Below are 22,161 nucleotides of genomic sequence, written 5' to 3'. Positions count from 1 at the left end.
GCTCTCTGAGGGCTTGCACTTACTTTATTTCATATATTCTGTGCTTAGCATAGTGCCTCAAACACTGTAAACTCTTCATAAATATTTATCCATATACAGTAAATAAATAAGTGTAATTTTGTAGCTGGCATATTATCTATTTGTTTATTTCACTTAAAGAATGTAGTTTCCAAGTATATAAAACCATTCACTTTTGTGTCATATAGAATTACAAAGGGATATTTGCATATAATTATATACCTTAATGAGCTTTTTATTTCAGGTGCTGTTCAGCAAATCTCTCATGGGTGCTTTCTAGTTGCTAACAGTTTCATTGCTTGGGTAGCTTCCTGTTCAAATTACAGTTAAGGCTTTACAGTGCTAACCGTAGAAATTCTCCTAACCGTACTCCTTTAGTATTGAACTGGCACTGTCCAAAACTGTCTGGAGGCTAATACTGACCACCAGTCGCAGTTTCAAGTAGCAGATTTTCTGAGTGGATGAATGCCATCTGAGACTGTTGGTTTACTTTATTTCCCAATTTGGAGTATTTGGTGATTAAGTTTACATACTTAGGCGTTTATCTGTCAGACAGACTGAATCAATAGACTATAAGAATGTATTCATATTAGAAAGCATATTACCTCTATCATTATTACCATTACTACAATGGCTCTTATAAGTAGTTAAGGGCCATATTTTACTGTACTATAGAAATTGTGAAATTTTTTTTACTCTTACAATTAAGATAATAGCCATATAATAAAATGTTCAAGTATTATGTTTGATTTTAAGTAACTCAGTAGTAATTATTAGTAATTTAAGCATTTTATGTTTTTTTCTGTTAATGTTTAATAAATCTTACTCTCAAATACCTTATCTTGAAGAAAGGACTTCTAGTTCTTGTAGTTATTCTGCATCACCAAGGATAGAAGACAATCATTATTAATAATAGATTTACTTATGTGCTTCAAAATATAGAAAAGAGAATGAAATGACTACTTCAGAGGGAAAAAAAACACTCTTGAAAAAACTCAAAATCACTGGGTGACTTTTTATTTTAAAGGAATACTTTGCTATATAAAAATTCTACCAGAGTGTGCAGGTGCCAAGGAGCTGGCAGGGTCCAGGATGGGAGGCGGGTTAGTTGTCTGGACTCAGAGGCTGGGACCGAGCCATCTGCTTCTAACCACTGGGCGGAAAGTTCGTCAGGGCTCTGGCCAAGATCGAGCCTGCGAGACTCCGGATGGTGTCCATGACTTTCAAGCAGAGCCACAGCAGCTGGCTCTACAGTACCCGGTGCTGCAGCTGCTGCCATGTCCACACCGGGACAATCGTCCTGGGGACCCAGTACATGGTGGTAAACCTGTTGATGGCAATTTTGCTCATGGTGGAGGTGACTCATCCAAACTCATTGCCAGCTGTCAGCATTCAGTATGAAGTCATTGGTAACTACTGTTCATCTGAGAGGATGGTGGGTAATGCCTGTGTTCTTTTTGTAGTCTCTGTTCTTACGTTTATAATCAGTTCAGTGCTGGTGTATGGAGCAATTTCTTACCAAGTGGTTGACCGATTCCATTCTTCTGTTACCGGCTTTTGGACTTTGTTCTCAGCTGCCTGGTTGCTATCAGCTCTCATTTACTTGCCAAGAATCAAAGAATATCTGGATCAATTACCAGATTTCCCTTACAAAGATGACCTCCTGTCATTGGACTCCAGTTGCCTGCTGTTCATTGTTCTTGTGTTCTTTGTGATATTCATCGTTTTTAAGGCTTACCTAATCAACTGTGTTTGTAACTGCTATAATTACATCAGCAACAGAAATGTGCCAGAGATTGTCATGTAACCTGCTTTTGAAGCACCTCCACAGTATGTTTTGCCAACCTATGAAATGGCCATGAAGATGCCGGAGAAAGAGCTACCACCTCCTTACTTACGTGCCTGAAGACAGTCTGCCTTTGTCAATAAACTTTATACCAGGTTCTTGTCTTGTTTATTTTGCAGAATGCTGCAATACAGGGCTCTTCAAATTTGTTTGGTATAAAATACATTGTCTTTTGTTTAAGCATTTTCAAACACTAAGGAACTCTTTGGACATTATTAAACTTTTCAAAAGTCTATTACATTTTAATACTTTTTGAAAACAATCTAGGTTAAGCAAGAGCAAAGTGCCATTGTATGCCTCTAATGGGGGGTGGGAACAGAAAGAGGGTATTCCTCACATATTTTCTTTTTAAACTTTGCACTTTCTTTATATAATGGTTTGCATTTTGGTTATTAGCTATCCTGGATAATTTCAGGAAGAATGAACTCAGTATTCAGGATGAATGAGTTGGATATAAGATCTGAAATTTTTAGCTCTGAAAACAAAATGTATAACACTTGGATTTGATTGTGGAAGATGACGGTTGCATGTTCTAATTTGTATTATGTTTCCACCTTTGTGATAAGATGCTTTAATTTAAAAAAGGATCCTACCAGTGATGTAATTTTAAAAACTTTGTCAATCTTCCACACATACACAAATATCTGCAAATAATATCAGTGTATGCTTTACTGTCTCTGTAGAAATTATACAAGCAAGGGAGAAACAGAAAGAAGAAAAGGGAGAAGGATATAGATCAAGGATTGAAGCTTTTTTTTCCCCCCTAGAGAAATCTGTACAATGTTTCCCCTATCTATCTATCTATCTATCTGAAAAGGAAACCAGGAAGGTTCCATTTATTATACCATAAAAAAGAATAAAATACCTCGGAATTTATGTAAGGAGGTAAAAGATCTGTATCCTGAAAGCTGTAATGTCTTGAAGAGAAAAATTGAAAAAGACAAATGGAAAGATAGCTGTGTTCATGATTAGACAAATTAGTGTTACTAAAATGTCCAGTGTTGATAACAATGGAAAACAATCTACAGATTTAGTGCAGTCTCCAACAAAATCCCAGTGGCATTTTTCACAGAAAGAGAAATGTTTTTTCTAAAATTCAAGTAGAATCACAAAGGACAGTAGCCTATGGAATGTTAAGAAAAAAAGAACCAAGTTAGAAGTATCCCACTTCCCGATGTCAAATTATATTGCAAAGCTGTAGTAATTGAAACAGTATGGTACTGGCATAAAAACAGACAAAAGACCAGTGGAACTGAAAGCCCAGAAGTGAATCCATGCATATATGATCAGCTAATCTCTAACAAAGGGACCAAGAATACACAATGCAGAAAGGTAGTCTTTTCCATAAATGGAAAAAGTAAATGTTCACATGCAAAAATGAAAAAGAAGAGAAATTGGATCTTTACACCACACAATTGAATTAAAGACAAATATAAAGCTTAAACTGTAGAGCTCCTAGGAGAAAAGCTCCTTGACATTGTCCCTAGCAGTGATTTTTTTTAAACATCTCACACCAGAAGCTCAGATAAAGCAAATGTGAATAAGAAAGACTATCAAACTAATAAGCTTCTGCACACTAGAGGAAGCAATCAACAAAATTAAAACATAACCTATGGATTGAATGCAAACTATATAACTGAGGAAGGTTTAATACCTGAGATATGCAAGGAACTCCTACAACTCAATAGCAAAACAAAAAAATCCACAAAAAAGACTTGAGTAATGTTTTTTCCAAAGAAGACACAAACAGCTAGGAAGTATATGAGAAGGTGCTCAGCATCACTAATCATCGGGGAAATGCAAATCAAAGCCACGGTGAGGTGTCATTACACACCTATGAGGATCAATAATACCAAAGAAGAGGCAACAGGTGTTGGCTGAGGATGTAGAGGAATGGGAATCCTCTGTAAATCAATACAGCTGTTGTGGAACAGTATGGAGATTCCTCAGATTTAAAAGTAGCAAACAGAAATAGAGAAAAATGCAATCAGACCGTGTCTTACTTCACATTTATAACTAAGAACTTCAAAAAGCCTACTATGTGCTGCCCAGCAGTCCTAGAACATTCCGTAGTACACTCCTTCAGTTGCACTGAGTGATTATTTAAACCTTGTCTTCTCATAGACCTCTAGCTCCTCTCCCCGTCCCTGGTTTCTTGATGTTTTGCATTCTATGTCAGTGTGAAAAGAGAAGCAATCAGAAAAACACTTCTAACCAGGTCCTTAACTGTCTTAATTGATTTTTATCAATCAGCTATGATTTCACCTTTCTTGGAAGAAGCAAGAAAGCTTCCAGCTACATTTTTCTGCTCTCATTTAGGACAGAATTTATCAAAAGAGGCTGAATGTGCTCTTTCTCATTTCTCTTTAAAATAAACTAGACTTCACTGCCCTACAGAAATTGCCTGTGTTAAGGTCACTAGTGACTTCCATTGTTGCAAAGTACATCTGTCAATCTTCCATCTTTATCTTTCTGCATTGCTAGCTCTCAGTGGCTCAGAATCATACTATTTTCTGGACTTCCCATTTCCCTCAGATATCTGCTCAGATGTCAGGAAAGAGATGTCAGAGTGACTTTCCCCAGTCTTGCTGTTAAGTGCTGTGGGCTGAATTGTGTCATCCCCCTCCAAATTCATTTATTGAAGCCCTAATTCCTAATGTGATGGTATTTGGAGACACGGAGCCTTTTGGAGAAGAGGTTTAAATGAAATTCTAAGAGTAGGGCTCTCATAATAGAATTAGTAAGTACCTTTATAGGATCACAAAGAGACTCTCTAGCTGTCTTTGCCTCTAGTACTGTGAGAAATACATAGTTAACATGTAGGCCACCCAGGTTGGTAATTTTCTATGCAGCCCCAGCAAACTAAGACAAAGGAGCATGCTTCCCATCTCCCCATCCTTGGTCTCCTTAGCCCTCTGTGTTATTGTTTGTGGCCTTTCATATGTTCCCACCTGACTCTAAGCTCCCCTAGGTAAGAACTTTGTCGGTTTCACTCACTGAAAAATCTCACGTGCCCAGGACAGTGTGTAAGTATAGTAAGTGATCAATAATGTTATATAACAATAAATTAATAATTAAAATATTTCCAAACATCTGTAGGTCATAGATGTTTCATTATTTGGAAAGGAGTTATATTCTTACCACTTTTACCTTGAAGGGTACAAAAAAAAATGTTTACTTTTCAAAAATATCTATTAGTACCATCCAATGATCATCACAGAAGTGTTCAGCAAATTTGTAATAAACTTCCTTAAAACAGGAAAAACATCTTTAAATTCTATGACACCTTTATTTGCTTGGAGAAAACCTGTTAACTTTTAGGTAATTTAAAGGATTTCTGTGTTCACTATGTTTGAAGTACTTCGGACATTCTGGTGTTGATGGTATTTTTTAATTGGCCATGATGGAGACATCTTCCTGTAGCAAGGAAAGTGCAAGATCACAGTGTCCTTGGGACAAGAGTTGAGGTCCAGCATCCTGCATGGCGCCTACTCCATCCCGGGTGCTATTCTAAACCCTTACTTGTGCACCAGTTCATGTATTCTTTTCTTCACAGTCCACTCAGGAGGTGGTTCTTACCTGTGGGCCCACTTTTCAGACAAGCACACCACAGCTGGTCAAGGGCTACAGTTAGTAAAAAGTACTGGGCAGTAAAGCTGATGGCTTTGTGTATGAATCTAGAAGAGAAAAGTAGTGGGAAAGTTCTACATTTTTTCCATTCTGGCCTTTATCTGGAAGAATTCCTTGGGTTTCTTGTATATGATTACCATCCCTAATCTCAAGGCGGATGTAGTCCTTAATTTTTGTTTTAGTCAATTCTGGTAATTTCTGAACAGAATCACGTTTTAAAAGATAATGGATTCATCATACTTGACTTACAAAAGCGAAACATCATTATCTCAAGTCTGATTTTTAAAATCATAGTTGATAAGAAAATAGTTTCAAAATTTTTCAGTACACATGAACAGCATGAACATTCAGTTATTTACACTTAATATGAATTAGATTTCTCAATCATTAGGGGAATAGACCTTTTCAGAAGAACTTTGGTCAAAAAGGATGACAGCAAAGTGGTCTTTTTTAATAAAAAAAATTTATAACAAAAGAATAACAATAGTTAATACACTGTGTATCATAATCTTAAAACTAGTTAAGAGTACAAAACATCAACAGAAAAGACTCCTACACAGAAAAAACAGATAACAGCACAAAATTTGCTTTTCAATAGCAAAGCGGTTTTGAATCTTTAAGAAATTTGAGGAATAGAGAACATTAAGTTAAATGGTATATTCCATTATTTTGAGAGAAAAATTTTCTAGAGAGAAGTGCTGGGAAATTTAGAAAGTTTCAGAAATAATGTGAGAAAATGTCAAAATTTTTCTAATGCTAATCCTTGTGGAAAGAGGATATAATTTTCTTAATTGTAATCCTTCTAATGCCCATATAAACTGAGTATAGTCCAACTGCTTGTGGGTTAGAGGTTTTTGTAGTTCGGAATCTAACCACCATTTCAGAGAGTGTATCTATAGGAAGATGCATTCTGAATTTAAAACAAGCTTGTAGGGTACAACATATATATATGGATTGGAGGATTCTGTATTTTTATTTTAAATGTAATTTCAGTCATTAAAAACTTTTGTTGAGCTTATTTTCTCTGAAACAGGAAATTGCTGTTAGAGGTGAATATTAAGTAAAATTTGACACCCCTACCTGATTGCTTATGAGGTTATTTAGATAGATCGTACTTCCTACTTTGTAAAGAACTTGGCAGTGGTGGTTAGGCCTTTGTGTAAGTTTCTGGCAGTGTCCTGATGATAATTAAAAGGTGTATATTAAGTAAATGTACTATTAATAAGACAAATTTTGGTTGCATATGAAAAAGAAATTCATTTTTTCAAGATGCCAAAGCAAAGTTTTCATGGGAGTTGTATTTTGATTGGAGTTACCACTGTTCCTCAAGTGATGGGTGTCCAGACTGTACAGAGATTACAGATTCATGTTGAGGCTGTAGATCACAGGAGGCTAAATATTTGTTCACATATATACAGGTTATATGATATGTCGCGTGCAAAAATAGTTTACACATAAATTTTTCATGTTATAAGGATGTGATTTATAAGCAGCCTAAAAATGGGAATATAGCTGGGCCTCAAGAACTGTGATTCAGAGCCAGTGAAATAAATTTTTGTACACTTTTTCTGATCTCTGCTTCTCTCTGTGCGTGGGCTTAGTTTTTCTTGACCCACTAAATGAGGTTTTGTTTATCTGGAGGACTACACATCCCAGAAATTCCTGCTTAGCTGCTTCACCTTGAAAGAAGCAGACCAAACTCTCTGCATTACTAACCTCAAATCTCAGGGTATGGCCAGATAATTAAAACTAAGTGACCCAGCTTGTGGTGGGTGTCCAGGCCCAGACCTGGCATTGTGGCTAGAAGGCAGGGTCATGTTGTACCTTGCTGACATGGAGAATTATATGGGAACTTTGCAGAGATGGAGGCCACAAAGTAGACAGTGCCGTAGGTTTTAACTGTGCTAGATCACCTGTCTGTCCATCTACTCAGCATTTATGATGTGTGCTCATGTATGATAGGTACTTGAGATAACCAGTGTGTTTTATTTAAAAAATGATTTTTGTATTGTAAATTTTCTTTAAAAAACTATAATGAACATTACATAGTTGTCTTAGACTTAAAAGAAAGTGACTCATGAGAGTAAATACAAACACTTACTAAAGTTCCCAGAATGACAAAGAAAAAGTAAAGTGTGCTTTCAGTCAAGCTTTCTCTTAAAAAGTATTCACACCAAAATTATAAAATACTTCAATAAAAAGTTTTTGAAATATTATTTTAAATGCTGTTACTTCAGCAAATATTCAAATCATATATTAGTTTCTCTGCATACTTGACCTGAATTTAGTTCTACCTGTTTGCCAAGTATGTTGAAACACCAAATCTATTTTCATTTGCTGGGTTAAATGTTTATTTTGTTTTCCCACATAATGTGCTCTTTAAAGTGTCACAAGCATACCAAATCTGATTTCTTTTTAACAGGGACCTGGTAGGGCTCCCCCCCTTAATTAATGAGAGAGGATATGCTTCCTTCAGGGGATATACAAAGGTATGTTCACATTCCCTGCTACTTATTGCCTCTGTAGGCTGTTAGAAGATAGACATTAATTTTCTTAAGGAAATTTTAGTTTTGAAGCCTATTATTTCTTTAGAATACCAGATTTTTCTTGTACTGTAGAATGTTCACTTTCACCTAATAAATCCCTCTCTGTATACTAATACAATGAAAAAGTATAAGGTGGTGGTGATTTACAAGTATTAACATATTTGATTATGGGGATTCTCTTTAATTCTGCTCATCCATCCTTATGTGACACAAACATCCATGCATAACTTTTTTTCATACTTATTTTCAAAGCAAATTGCTTTTGGACACTATGAAATACTCCCCTCAAAAATAACTGTATGAAGCAAGAGCACGATGGCACACATCTGTAATCTCAGCACTCTGGGAGGCTGAGGCAGGAGTACAAGTCTTGCTTGGGCAGGTTGGCAAGATCCCATTTCAAAATAAAAACAATAAAAAGTATTAAAGATGTAGCTCAATATCAAGGTCCTGGGTTCAATCCTAGTACTAAAAAGCAAAACAAAAAGAAAGAAAAACCTATTTGCTAAAAAACGAATAGTGGATAAAATGTATACTTTGTTTACTTTTAAAATACAGATTTAATATTTAGCCTCTATATACACCACATGATGGCCTATACCTTTTACAGAGTTCACTAGTGTATCCTCTTAAGTTTCTCACCTTGAACCTAATTCAATTTAGCAAGGACCATCTTAAGGAGTTATTTGAAACCGTAGTAGTGATTTTTCTAATTTAAATTTCCTTGGTGAAAAGTATTTGAATTCTCATTCCTTCCTGATACAAATCAATGAAAAATAAATCCTTTACGGTGAGAGGAGAAATAGACTGGTACAAGTTGATGCTGTAGAGTACATAGTTGTATAATTGCTGTCATTGAAGTGGTTCTCACATACCTACAGTTTTGAAATATTTGTGAAATTTCTTCTAAATAAAGAATTCTTGAAAAGAGTTTGAGACTATTTTCCAATATGTACTTGAACAGGTCGTCTGCGCTCTTACATCTTAGGACTCAGTCTCCACGACTTTCTGAGACACAGGATACACAGAGAACCACGAATGTCAGAGTTGTGTGAGAGAGAACTCAGTCACAGAGAGATGAAGGACTTCATTAGCAATTTCTGTCATGTGTTACGTGTAAAGTTAAGACCGAGAGTGCAGGTCTTCTGACCCACCAGGACAGCTTCCTCACTACTGCTCATTCTGATCTTTCTCTGGTGTTGCAGAATGACTCTTAGTGTTATTTAAGAATATTTCTCCTTTTGAGATTGTCATTAAATCTCTGTGGTCATAGTTCAGTACTAGTGACTTAGAATTTCTGGAGATTGGGTTGGATTGTATTAAACCTGTGATATATCCTATCCCTTTATAGATATACCTTTAATGTTATCACATATGCTTTTTGTTGGTATCTTTCTTCACAAAATATAACTTCAACTTGAGAAGTGGGCATTTTTTTTCCAATTTTAAAGTTTTCATTAAAAAGTGAAGCAGTATTTACTAGGTATTATGGCCTCTTCATTAAAATCCATCCTGAATTTATATCTAACACTGAAGATATTCTCAGTCCTTTCAAGTTCCTTGTTCTTGGGGTCACTTGAGACACCAGGCCCCCTAGTCTACAAAGCTGATCAAAAATAAGATGTGAATTTAAATTTTTTAAAAATATTACAGCAAAAAACATATTACCATTATTTCCTTTCAGAATACTTACTCTCACTTCACACACACCATTCTTGCCACTTTCTGAAGCAGCTCCGGAAGCCCACTTTCATGAGTGTTTTTATGAGGTATAATCAAAAATATCATGAATGCTGCTGTTGAGTGCCATGTAATGAAAGTCAGGCTCATAAAAAATATCTTTATTTGTCCTCGTTCATATTATTTACCAGATCTGGCCCCATGTGACTTCTGGCTCTTCCCCCAAATCAAAGTGACCATGACAGGTAAATGTTTTGAATCCATTCAGTACATCCAAGCAGCCAGGACAGCACAAGTGAAGACTCTGAGGAAAGAAGACTTCTAGAACTGCTCCAGAAAGTATCAAAATGATTGGATAAGTGTGTTTGAAGCAAGAGGAAGTATTTGAGGGAGGCTAAAGTTAATGTCTTTTACTATAAGAAATTTTTAAAATTTAAACATTCATGGTATTTTAAAATCTTGTAACTTCAGTAATCTTTTCTCTCTTATGAAGTTTAAGATTGATGACTTTTCATTAGCTCTATTTAGGTTTCTAGGAAAAGAGTCAGAATGGGACAGTTCAAGAGAAATGATCCATCCTGCCAGCTGTCATTTATGTTAAAATATAGAAATGAAAGATCACAAAATATTTTAAAACCTATTGGAATTACTGTTCATCAAATTCTTTTTTATATCACTCACCTTCCATGAGTCATTACACTAAATCTAAAATATGATAGATTAAGTGTAACTAGTGCTTTCTAATCTTTTTGGAGTTAGGACAGTACTAGTGTTGTTTGACTTAATATTGCCTTCTCCTTATCCCCTGAAGGGACTTCATGAAGTTTAAAGTTACATAAAATGCATTTTTAAAATGTCAGTAAATGACACGATGAAAGACAGTCCTAATTTTAAACTGAGGCTCCTCTGAGTGCTAAAATTCAGTTCTGGAAATAAATATCATGATATACATGAACTTTACACCTTAATCGTATACTACCATAACAGAGACAGCTACTTGCTACCCAGAACTCATGCTCCTCTTCTCTGAACCAGAAAAAATGCCACATTTCTGTTCTTACCTTGAAGCTAAATTCAGTCACATGACTGAGTTGTGGCCAGTGAAATATAAGTGTAAGTATTCTAGACTTTCAAGTAATTTTCTTCAAAGAGCAGGAGTATATCCCTTTACTTTCCTTCCTACATTTGTGCATTTTGATTTGGGTAGATGTGATGGGAAGCTGATACAAATCACAGACAAGGCCAAGCCCACAACATCAAAGCAGATACCGGAAGTGAGTGACTGAGGCTTTGGTGACTTCAGGTGTTCGATGTCACACTTGAATAGTTATTTCCAGAATTCATTTATGTGAGGAAAAATAAAATTCTATCTTACCTCAGCGGCTGTAATTTTGGGTTAGATTAAATATAGTAAAAAAGAATCATAACTGACGAAACCTATGAATGAGCCTCCTAGGTGGGTTCATTATTTAAGTAGACTTTGTCTGATAGAAAGATTATGCTAGTAACAGTCTGATAAATGACAAGAATTTGATAGCTGTAATGTGTTTGGCAGTGATTGGATTCTCTCATGTCTGATATTAGTAGAAATACAGGTTCTTGCATACAGTCTAACTTGTGTCAGTAGAATGAATCATACATTTATGATGTGCAACAGGCTTTTTGTGCCATGTCCTGAGAGCAGGCCATTTGTAGCCTTTGTGTGAACCTATTATCTTTCTGTGGAGCTCGCTTACCCAGCCTGCAGCAAGCTTTACCTGGACTCTTTCCCACTGTCAGTTCCAAAGTTTCACTTAACCTTTACCAAAGACATTGAGGTTTTTCTCTTGTTAATTCTTTTGCAGATAATTGATAAATTAAGTCTGTTATATTGAAAAAACATTTTATCATGGGCTGTGACTTTCAAAGAACAATCATAACCACAGGACAAGCATTAGTGTCTTAATGTGTTTCAGCCTAAAAGACATACTAATTTGAAGAGTTTTGTTCATTAAGACTTAACATTAAAAGCTTGCAGAAATTCATTATCTGTTAGTGTGTTTCTGACCTCTTAAATTCTGGAAGAATAAAGGGGAAAGAATTTGATAAAAGGTGTCTTTGTATGTTTGTTTGTTAATTAAAATACTCATCCTGCTACTTGTGAAATTAAAGTTCTGTTCTGTAGGAATCAAGTACCATCTGGGCTATATATTTTTTCTGCCTCCTTTAAGGAACATTCTGTAAAGGAAGATACGCACACTAGCAGAGTACACTCATTTAACTGTCCTATAGGACACCTGATATGCTGAATAGTATTACTTTAAAGTTGGGTATAAATCACACTGTAGTTCATCATATTTAGATGTATCAGGAAGGCACCAATGTAAAAGAATTGTCAGAGGAGAGTGTTTATGCTATAAGGAATCTTAATTTATTAATTTGGTAAAGTCATATTTTCATTGTACAGGTTTGTCACTCATTTCAGTATTATCTGTGGGGGTTTTGTTGTTGTTGTTAACCCACCTGTAACAGGTGAGTACCCTGCTACCCACCTCCTAGAGTCATTGTCCCCTCTGACTGCCCAGTGAAGCTGCTTCTCCTCTCTCATAACCTCCCTTTCCTCCCATTTAACTCCAGATGGAAGAAGCTTTGCTTGTGTCACAACAGTGTGTTCCTACTTAAAATTTACAGGCTAAAAAAATACTGTGTTTTATCAGTGTTTGGTCAATGTATTTATAACTTTGGCCTTGTTTTTTCAGTCATGGATATGAGTTCATTACAAAATATTTTAGGTCTTTGTTTCAGATTACCATTCTTTACCCATCTGTGTACAGTCTGCCTGTCTTCTTTTTGGTGTTCTCCTTAGGCACATGATGTTCTGACCAGATCAAAGTCTTTCAGTCAGAGAGACCTGAGTTTTCAGATCATGGTTCCATCTTTATCCACTATGGTACTGACATAGACGAGTGACTTAATATTTTTGAATCACAGATTTCCTGTCTGGATCTTCACCTTAAAGTGGTCTGGAGGATTTGTGATAACATAATATACTCTGTTCAATCCAGCACAAGAGTGATTAAGAAATAGTAACTTCCATTGGCAAACTCTTCTTTATAAAAACGTACGGTATAATCCCTGTGAGTATGCATAACAGTGGAATTTAGTTTAGAAATAATTTTCCTTTGATAGTGATTAGGATGAAAATTAAGGAATTTACCATATATATGAGATCAGTAGATATTGAAATATCTGACATTACTGCCATCCACCAGTAAAATGACTGAAAGTGTTGCATGCATTTTTTGTAGCTGCTGTATGAGAGAATTCCATAGTATTTGTTCACTGTATCAAATGACATTTATTTTAGAACACATTTCTTTTTTTTCTTTTTCTTTTTTTTTTGGTACCAGGGATCGAACTTGGGACCTTATGCTTGCAAAGCAGGCAGCAAAACCACTGAGCTAAATCCCTGGCCCTAAAACACATTTCTGCATCTTATCAAAACTACCCATTGCTCAAATTTGAGGGTAAAAACAAAATTAGTTCCTTATCAGGGCCATTAAAGAACATTTCAGGTAGAAATTTTAGATCATTGTAAATCATAAAAATCTAGAACTGTAACGTGTAGTTGTGATGCCCAGTGAATGCTTAGATCAGAGTAAGGAGTTTTGTTACAGGAGTTGGTAATCAAGTAGAAAGAGCACTGATTTTGGAGTGGGAATCTTAACTCTCTCTAGCCTTCAGTCTTTCTTCCTTGATGAGAAGTCACAGAAACTCTCATGCAAATCCTAAACACACTTTACCCCCTGCACCTTGTGAGATATGTATAAAAGGCATGTTTCTGTAGCAAGGATGGGTAAAGAGGACACAGAAGCTGTCTGCACTGTGTCCTCTATTTTTCTCTGTTTCAAAATAAAAAAATTTTAAAAGCCAGAGAGTCATTGAGCTCCAGTTTCTTCATCTGTCAAATGGAAATGACAGTAGCTGAGAGGACAGACACATACAGCAGTAAGCAAAATCCAAGCCTGCTGCTCTTCTATGCTGTGATCTTGTTTTATCACCCATTTTACCACCTCTGCTTGCCCCTTCCTCATACTACCAGAGTTGTCCTTTGTTTCTTTAAAGCTTTCGCAGTTTTGTTAGTTAAGGTGAAATACCATCTCACATCCCTGGGTCACTAACACAATGGTCTTTCCCCATCTATCTTTGTAGTCCATCCCACAATCCCCAGCATGCCTCCTAAATCTTCCTACCTAAGAACTGGGATGGCCAATGATGTTTAATCATATAATACTCAGAATGCAGTTACCCGTAAGTAAAGGCTTAATAAAACCTGGGCATTGACATCTAAGAGAACGGGAATTTCATCAAGTATCATAACAAACCATTTTGTTAGCAGCTGTAATTATAGACTTTGCATTTGTGATCCCAGGGAATTTTGCTCTTCTGCATTCTTGGAAGCCCAGGAGGCAGTCATTGTGCTCAGGCTTCTTGAGATACCTTTGCTGACTCCAAAAACAGCAAGGGTGGCTTCAGATCAGTTCCTGCACTACACTTCCAAGGCTTCATACTCACAGTGATCATAAAGATGATTTCTGCTTTTTACAAATGCTGGGTGTGATAGTGCACACCTATAATCCCAGCACTCAAAAAAATGCTGAAGCAGTTAGATCACCACTTCAAGGCCAGCCTGCATTACATAGCAAGACCGTATCTCCAACAACATATAGAGATTATTAGGAAGGGAAAGAAAGGGGGGGATACACTTTGAAATTAGCTAAGCAGACTTTTAAGATAGAAATTGAAAATATCAATTTTCTGAACATGCAGACATTTTTCTTGTTTCGTATGTGGAAATTTCTATTTGTTACATTTGATACAAAGGCAGTTTTGGCTAGTAAAATTACTATTATATTTTCATCATAGTCATATTTGGTGAACACTATCATTTTCCCTTATTTTTCAGTGACTAAATCTTGAAATATTGGGAAATTGTTCTCCTTGTTTTAAGTTAGCTTGTCCTTCTAGCTGGCTCAGCCTCAGCTGATCTCTATTGATGAACTCTATTGATGACTCATGATATGTGAAAAAAGCAACTTTAGCTATGACATGACTAAGAGCATAGAGGAATAAACAATTTAATTTGTTTTGCTTTGTTTCTAAACTGAACTCAAATAATATCAAGTTGTAAAAGCCTGCTTTTTCTCCCTAATATATTCCTTTGAGAATTTACCCTAGACTGGTGACCTCATTTCTTTTTTTGTTTGTTTGTTTCTTTGGTACCAGGGATTGAACTCGGGTCCTTGCGCTTCCGCAGCAGGTGGCAGAACCACTGAGCTAAATCCCCGGCCCCATGACCTCATTTCTTTACTGGAGCAAAATGTAATAGACTTCATTATTCATCTTTTTATACTTTCATCTCTCTTCCTTTGTGTGATTCAGATTTGCTGTTAAGCATATTTATAATATTCCTATTTTTCAAAGTTTATTTATAGCAGTATTTTCCTTCTGTTAAAAATTTCTAATTATGTAACTTAACCATCATATTAGGATACCTTCTTAGAATTCTGAAGGCTTGCTGTGTAGTCAGATTTTCAAATGTAAACATAGTGAAACTATCAACAGAATTTATAGGTAGTAAAGCTGTAACTGGTCCTCCTTATCTCTGCCACTCCTTAACATTTCTGACAGCAAGGATACAGCCTTCAGAAAGGGTGTAGGATGAGGTGATGGGACTCCTAGTTGATTGGCTCAGAAGAGCTCCAGTGCAGGGTCTGAGTCTGGTCTGGTCTGTGTCATAGGAGCTCTTTCCTAAGTGTTCTACAGAGGAGGCTGTTATTTTTACAACAGACCACAGTGCCAGAACCAAGGAGAGGGTTGATAAAAATGACACAACATGATTCATAGTTTTCAAAGATCACTCTGCCTGATGTGTAGAGATTAATTGTTCCTTCAATATCATGGTCATCCTCAGTCTCATGTGTGGCATGGCCTCTTTTGAAATCAGAGGCCCTGTGCTCATTCCTTGAAGGCCAGGCAGCATAGGACAGTACAGTGGCTTTCACATTCTTTCCTGCGGCTTTTTTTGTTTTCTTTTCTTTTATTGAGAAATATCTTTCAGAGAAGGAGGAAAATTGGAGAATTCTAAGTCTCTTTTCCTTGCCTCTATCAAAGCATCTCTTTTAGCAGTTTCATTTATGAAGTTTCCATAAAATCTCTTATATATAATTTTTTCCTTTTTAATTCTCACAACCGTTCCCAGCATAAGTGCACTTACCAAAATCCCTTCTGTGTGTAGTGAAACTAATATAAAAGAATATAGAATATACATTCTATTTGGGGGAAAATAGATGGAAGGGAAATAAATGCATATTGTATCAAAGCAGTGATAAGAACTACACAGAAAACTGAAATAGGTTAAGTGACAGTGCCATGGGAGGAGCTGCTCTTTGATATTAAAGTGGTCATAGACAGCCTCTTTCATAAGGTGACCTCTGAACAAAGACCCAAAGGACGTGAAGGAGCCAACCAGACAACAGTGTGTGAAGGATGTTTTGGACAGAAGCATGCCAAAAACATAGGGGTGGCCTTACTTGGCTTTTTCAAGAATGTGGCTGTGGGGGAGCCACAGGAGGTCAGGTTGGAGCAGTCCCAGGGAGCCACAGCATGGAGATGCATGAGCTACTTGGAGGGCTTCAGCTTTTACTCTGTATGTGATGTGACACTGTTGATGGGTTTTGGACATAAACAACACAATCAGTTTTCATTTTTTAAAAGATCAGTCTTACTGCTATTTGGTCAATAGTAAAGAGAGAGTGAGGGGAGAGGAGGAAGAGTGGAAGCAGGAAAACTCACTTACTAGATATTACATCTTCTGGGTGAGATGAGAATGTTGGCCTGGACCAGCGTGATAACAGTTAAGGTAGAAGATGATAAAAGTGGTTTATTTTAGATATATTGTGAAGGTAGTATTGATGGAATTTGCTGAGAAAGAATTAATTGCTGGATTAATCTTTGATAAAAATTTTATTTTCACTTGTTAAAAAACAAATCTGTGCTGAAAAAAACTCAAATATAAGAGATTTGCAGTAGGCTGTCCCATTACACCAGTGAGGAAAATGCCAAGTGGCCTGCCTTCCCAAAGTGCCAGGCTTGCTGTCTAAGTGCAGCCAGCCTCTTCTGAGTGTTCCAGTCTGAACACGTGGGATTTACAATTCTAATTCAAGGCTAAAGAGAAGGCATGAACTACATTTCCCACAGTAATAACTTATATACATGTTTTCCAGGAAATATTCTGAACCAAACAAAATATTTAATACTATCTTTACACATTTCCCTAACTCCAAAGCCATGACAGCTCATGGATATTAACTTCTTCAGAAATTTGCAGGAATGTTGTTCAAAATCCCGGAAGATCTAATGCACATTAGCCCCTGTGCTCACTTTTTGATTTACAACCAAATAAAAACCACAAAAAGGGTTACAGTGTCTGCAATCAGGAAAAGGGGGCAGGTGTCTTCTGTTACTTTAAAGAACTAGTTTGGGCAGAAATTTGCATAGCTACTTATGTTATTTGTCATTGTAGATATTCCACAGCATGTTTACAACTTAAGGAAAACACTAGCTTATCTTATCATTTTTGCCACTTTCTGAAGCTCTAGAAGGGCCCTTTTGTGTCTTTATGAGGTATGACCAAAAATACAGGCTGAGCTACCTCCAGCACTGAGGAGAAGCCTTCCAGGATGCCATACCACCCCCCACAGAGCTGAGGAGCAGAGCAGTCCCCAGGGCCGAAGAGAAGGTGAGCCTTCCCAGATGCCATACCACCGCCCCCAGCACTGAGGAAGAGCACCCTGGGCTGTTGTACTACCACCCCCAGCACCCAGGAGCAGAGCTGCCCCCAGGGTCAAGGAGGAGGTGAGCCACGCCGGCCAGCAGCAACCATCCCAACCCCCAACCCCATTGAAATGAGAAAACATGTAAACAAGACTCAAAACCAGACTTCCAGATCACCAAAAGCAACCCCAAAGGGAAACGAGATGGAACACTCTGATACTCAACTACCTGGACTCCCTGAATCAGCAACAAAAGAGGATCCAGAAAAAATGAAATCAGAAATAATTTCTCAGATAAGAGCAGAGATTGTGCTCATAGTGCAAGACATGATTAATAAATCTAGAGAGGACTCAGATTAAAAAAAAATAGGGCAGCTAAGGAACATGATGGAATCCCAACATAGGAAACAAATGGAATCCATAAAACAGATGCAAACAGATTTCCAGGAGATTAAAAACTCCACTGAAAGTTTATGCAGCAGAATGAACCATTGTGAGGACAGAATTTCAAATATAGACGATAAGATTGCAATTAGTGACCAGGAAAAGAAAAATTGCTTTAAAATAGTAAGGAACCACAAAACATCAATCCAGCAGCTGCTAGATGATGCAAAGAAGAATAACGTAAGACTGATTGGAGTCATTGAAGAAACAGGAGAGAGTACATATGACATTAAAAAAACTGTTCACAGAAGTGATGGCAGAAAACTTCCCAATCAGGGGGAAAGAACTTCACATACAGATAAGTGAGGCATATAGGACTCCAACTAGCCTTGATAAAAAAAAATCTACACACAGGCATATAATAGTTAAGATTCCAGAAATCCAACAGAAGAACAAAATTCTACAAGCAGTTAAAAGAAAAGAAACAAATCACATACAAAGGAAAGCCCATCAGAATTAAAGCAGACTTCTCAACTCAAACCTGCAAGGCAAGAAGAGCTTGGAGTGATGTATTCCAGGCCCTAAAGGAAAACAGCTTCCAACCCAGATTGATGTTCCCTGCAAAACTATCTTTCAAAATTGATGGAGAAATAAGATACTTTCATGACAAAGAGCACTTTCTGAACTTCATGAATACCAAAGGAGCACTCCAAAAAATTTTAGACAGTATCCTAAGAAAAGACAATGGGATCACAACCCCAGGAAGCCGAACAGAATGAATCCATCAGGTATGACAAGAAACTAAGGCAAAGGGGAAGAGTCCAACAGAAACAAAAAGTCATGATAATGTTAAGTCAACACATATCAATTATAACCATCAATGTTAACGGTCTCAATTCACCAATCAAAAGAAATAGACTGGCAGAATGGATCAAGAAGCAAGAACCAACAGTATGCTGCATACAAGAAACACACTTAAGTCAAAAAGAAACTCATAGGCTGAAAGTTAAAGGGTGGAAAACAATATTCCATGCGACAGAAAACTGAAAAAAAAACCCCAAGAGTAGCTATCCTCTTTGCAGATCAAGTGGATTTCAAACAAACACTGATTAAGAGAGACAAAGAAGGACACTATATCCTTGTAAAGGGACCAATCGAAGAGGAAGAGATGACAGTCATAAATATATATACACCAAACACTAATGTGCCCAACCTTATAGAACAAATACTAATGGAGATGAAAAATCAAATAAGCACTAATACAATAGTAGTGGGCGACCTCAATACCCCACTGTCACAAATAGATCAACTAGACAAAAAATGAGCAACAAAATACTAGAACTCAGTCAAACTCCTGAACAAATGAACTTAACAGATGTTTAACACAGTGTTGCACCCCACAAAATCAGAATACACATTCTTTTCAGCTACACCCGGGTCGTTCTCCAAACTAGACAACGTACTCGCTCATAAAACATGTTTAAGTATGTGCAAAGAAATTGAAGTTATCCCCTGTATATTATCAGGCCATAGTATGATGAAATTGGAGATCAGTAGCAAAAGAAACCACAAGAATTTCATAAACACATAGAAACTGAACAACACATTTCTGAATAACCAATGGGTCACAGAGGAAATTAAAGAAGAAATCAGACAGTTCCTGCAATTAAATGACAATGATAATGCAACATATCAGAATCTAGGGGATACAATGAAAGCAGTCTACGAGGGAAATTCATAGCAGTGAATACTCATATTAGGAAAAAAGAGCAAGGCCAATGAAACAACCTGATGCTGAAGCTCCAGCTTCTAAAAGAAAAAGAGCAGGACAAACCCAAAGCTTATACAAGGGAGGAAATTATAAAGATCAGAGCAGAAATCAATGCAATGGAAACTAAGAGATACAAAAAATCAATGAAGCCAAGAGTTGGTTTTTTGAAAGAATAAAATTGACAAACCCTTAGGCAACTTTATCAGAAAAGGGAAAGAAAAGGCCCAAATCCATGCAATTGAGAATGAAATGGATGAAATTGCAACAGACCCAGCAGAAATCCAGAGGATCATCAATACCTACTTCAAGAACCTATACGCCAATAAAATGGAAAACACAGAAGAAATGGACAGATTCCTAGGTACGTATGAATTACCAAAGTTGAACGAAGAAGACCTAAAATTTCTAAGCAACCCAATATGAATCAATGAAATTGAAAACGTAATTGAATACTTACCAACTAAGAAAAGCCTGGGTCCTGATGGCTTCATTGAAAAATTCTACAAGACATTTAGAGAGGAACTACTGCGACTACTCTTTAAACTCTTCAATGAAATTGAAAAGGAAGATATATTCCTGAATTCATTCCTGGAAGCAAGCATCATCTTGATCCCCAAAGCAGAGAAAGACCCAACTGAAAAAGAGAACTATAGGCCAATCTCACTAATGAACATAGAAGCAAAAATCCTTAATAAGATACTGGCAAAATAAATATATGAAAAAATGTTCAACATCACTGGTCATTCGAGAGATGCAGATGAAAACAACACTGAGATTCCACCTCACCCCACAAAGAATGGCTGCTAGCAAGAAATAACAAATGCTGGCGGGGGTGTGGAGAGAAAGGAACCCTTCTCCATTGTTGGTGGGAGTGTAGACTGGTGCAACCACTGTGGAAATCCATATGGAGATACCTCAAAGAACTAGGACTAGAGGTCCCATTTGACCCAGCTATTCCCCTACTGGGTATCTTCCCCAAAGAATTAAAAGAATCATACCACAGCGATATATGTGCACCTATGTTTATAGCAGCACAATTTGTAATAGCTGAGGTTTGGAAACAGCCCAAGTGCCCATCAACTAGAAACTGAATAAAGAAGATTTTTTTTTTTATAAAATGGAGTACTACTCAGCCATAAATAATGAGAAACTAGAGTCATTTATAGCTAAATGGATGCATATTGAGGCCATACTCTTAAGTGAAATAAATAGGACACACGTGTAAATACCGAATAGTATCTCTAGTGTGAGAAACTGAAAGTGTAAATAAGGATAAAAATGATTAAAATGAATAATTCATAATCTGAAATAGGAAAAGGTCCAAAGGTGGAGGGGTGGCGGAAGGGGAAGGGGAAAGGGAAGAAAGGAAAGGAAAAATTACAAGGAAAAAAAAAATGGAAACAAAGTCTCTGTAAATAGGGAAGGGTGGTGGGGGTGAAGGGCGCATAGGTAATGGGGAAAAAAAATAAGATACATCATGTTCAGGTAAGATACTGGCAAATAGAATGGAGAAGATCATCAATAAGATCATACACGCTGACCAAGTGGGGTTCGTCCCAGGGATGCAGGGATGGTTCAACATACACAAATCAATCAGTGTAATACACTAGATCAATAGAGCCAAGGACAAAAACCATATGATCATCTCAGTAGATGCAGAAAAGCGTTTGACAAAATCCAACATGCATTTATGATAAAAACCCTACAAAAAATCAGAATAGATGGTCTCTACCTCAATCTGATAAAAAGCCATCTATGAAAAACCAACAGCCAATATCATACTAAATGGTCAAAAACTAAAATCCTTCACAATAAAATCAGAAACAAGGATGTCCACTATCACCACTCCTGTTCAATATAGTTTTGGAAACATTAGCCACAACAATTAGACAAGAGAAAGAAATAAAAGGCATAAAGATAGGAAATTAAGAAGTCAAATTGTCATTCTTTGCAGATGACATGATACTCTATATAGAAGACCCCAAGAACTCCACCAAGAGTCTTCTAGGGTTAGTAACCAAATTCAGTAAAGTAGCTGGATACAAGGTCAACACACAAAAATCAATAGCTTTCCTCTACATGAACAGCAGCCTCACTGAGAGAGAAATAGGGCAAACAATTCCTTTCACAGTAGCATCCAAAAAACTGAAATTAGGAATCAACCTAACAAAAGAAATCAGAGACCTCTTCTCTGAAAACTATAGCATTCTGAAAAGAGAGATTGAAGATGAAATCAGAAAATGGAAAGACATCCCCTGCTCCTGGGTAGGAAGAATCAACATAGTGAAAATGGCCATACTTCCAAAACTGCTATATAGATTCAATGCAATCCCAATTGAAATCCCAGCAGCATACTTCACGTGCCTTGAGAAAACAACCCAAAAATTCATTTGGAACAAGAAGAGACCTAGAATAGCAAAAGCAATTCTACACAACAGAGATATGGCAGGGGGTATCACAACCCTCAACTTG

At 36.8% G+C, this 22,161-nt stretch overlaps 1 protein-coding gene and 1 pseudogene across 14 annotated transcripts in view; both read left to right on the top strand.

The window, feature by feature from the left end:
* Supt3h (SPT3 homolog, SAGA and STAGA complex component) overlaps positions 1–22,161 on the top strand; it is a 401,578-nt gene that overhangs the window by 266,804 nt on the left and 112,613 nt on the right. The window lies entirely within an intron of this gene.
* On the top strand, positions 969–7,983 carry LOC110349594 (lysosomal-associated transmembrane protein 4A pseudogene; annotated as a pseudogene).

This window comes from Heterocephalus glaber, unplaced genomic scaffold (genome assembly GCF_053883595.1).
Source record: "Heterocephalus glaber isolate CG9 unplaced genomic scaffold, H.glaber_assembly_v1.0 deba00001497, whole genome shotgun sequence".
Taxonomy (NCBI): Eukaryota; Metazoa; Chordata; class Mammalia; order Rodentia; family Bathyergidae; genus Heterocephalus; species Heterocephalus glaber.
The sequence above is the reverse complement of the archived record's forward strand: the minus strand, read 5'-3'. Positions and strand labels throughout refer to the sequence as shown.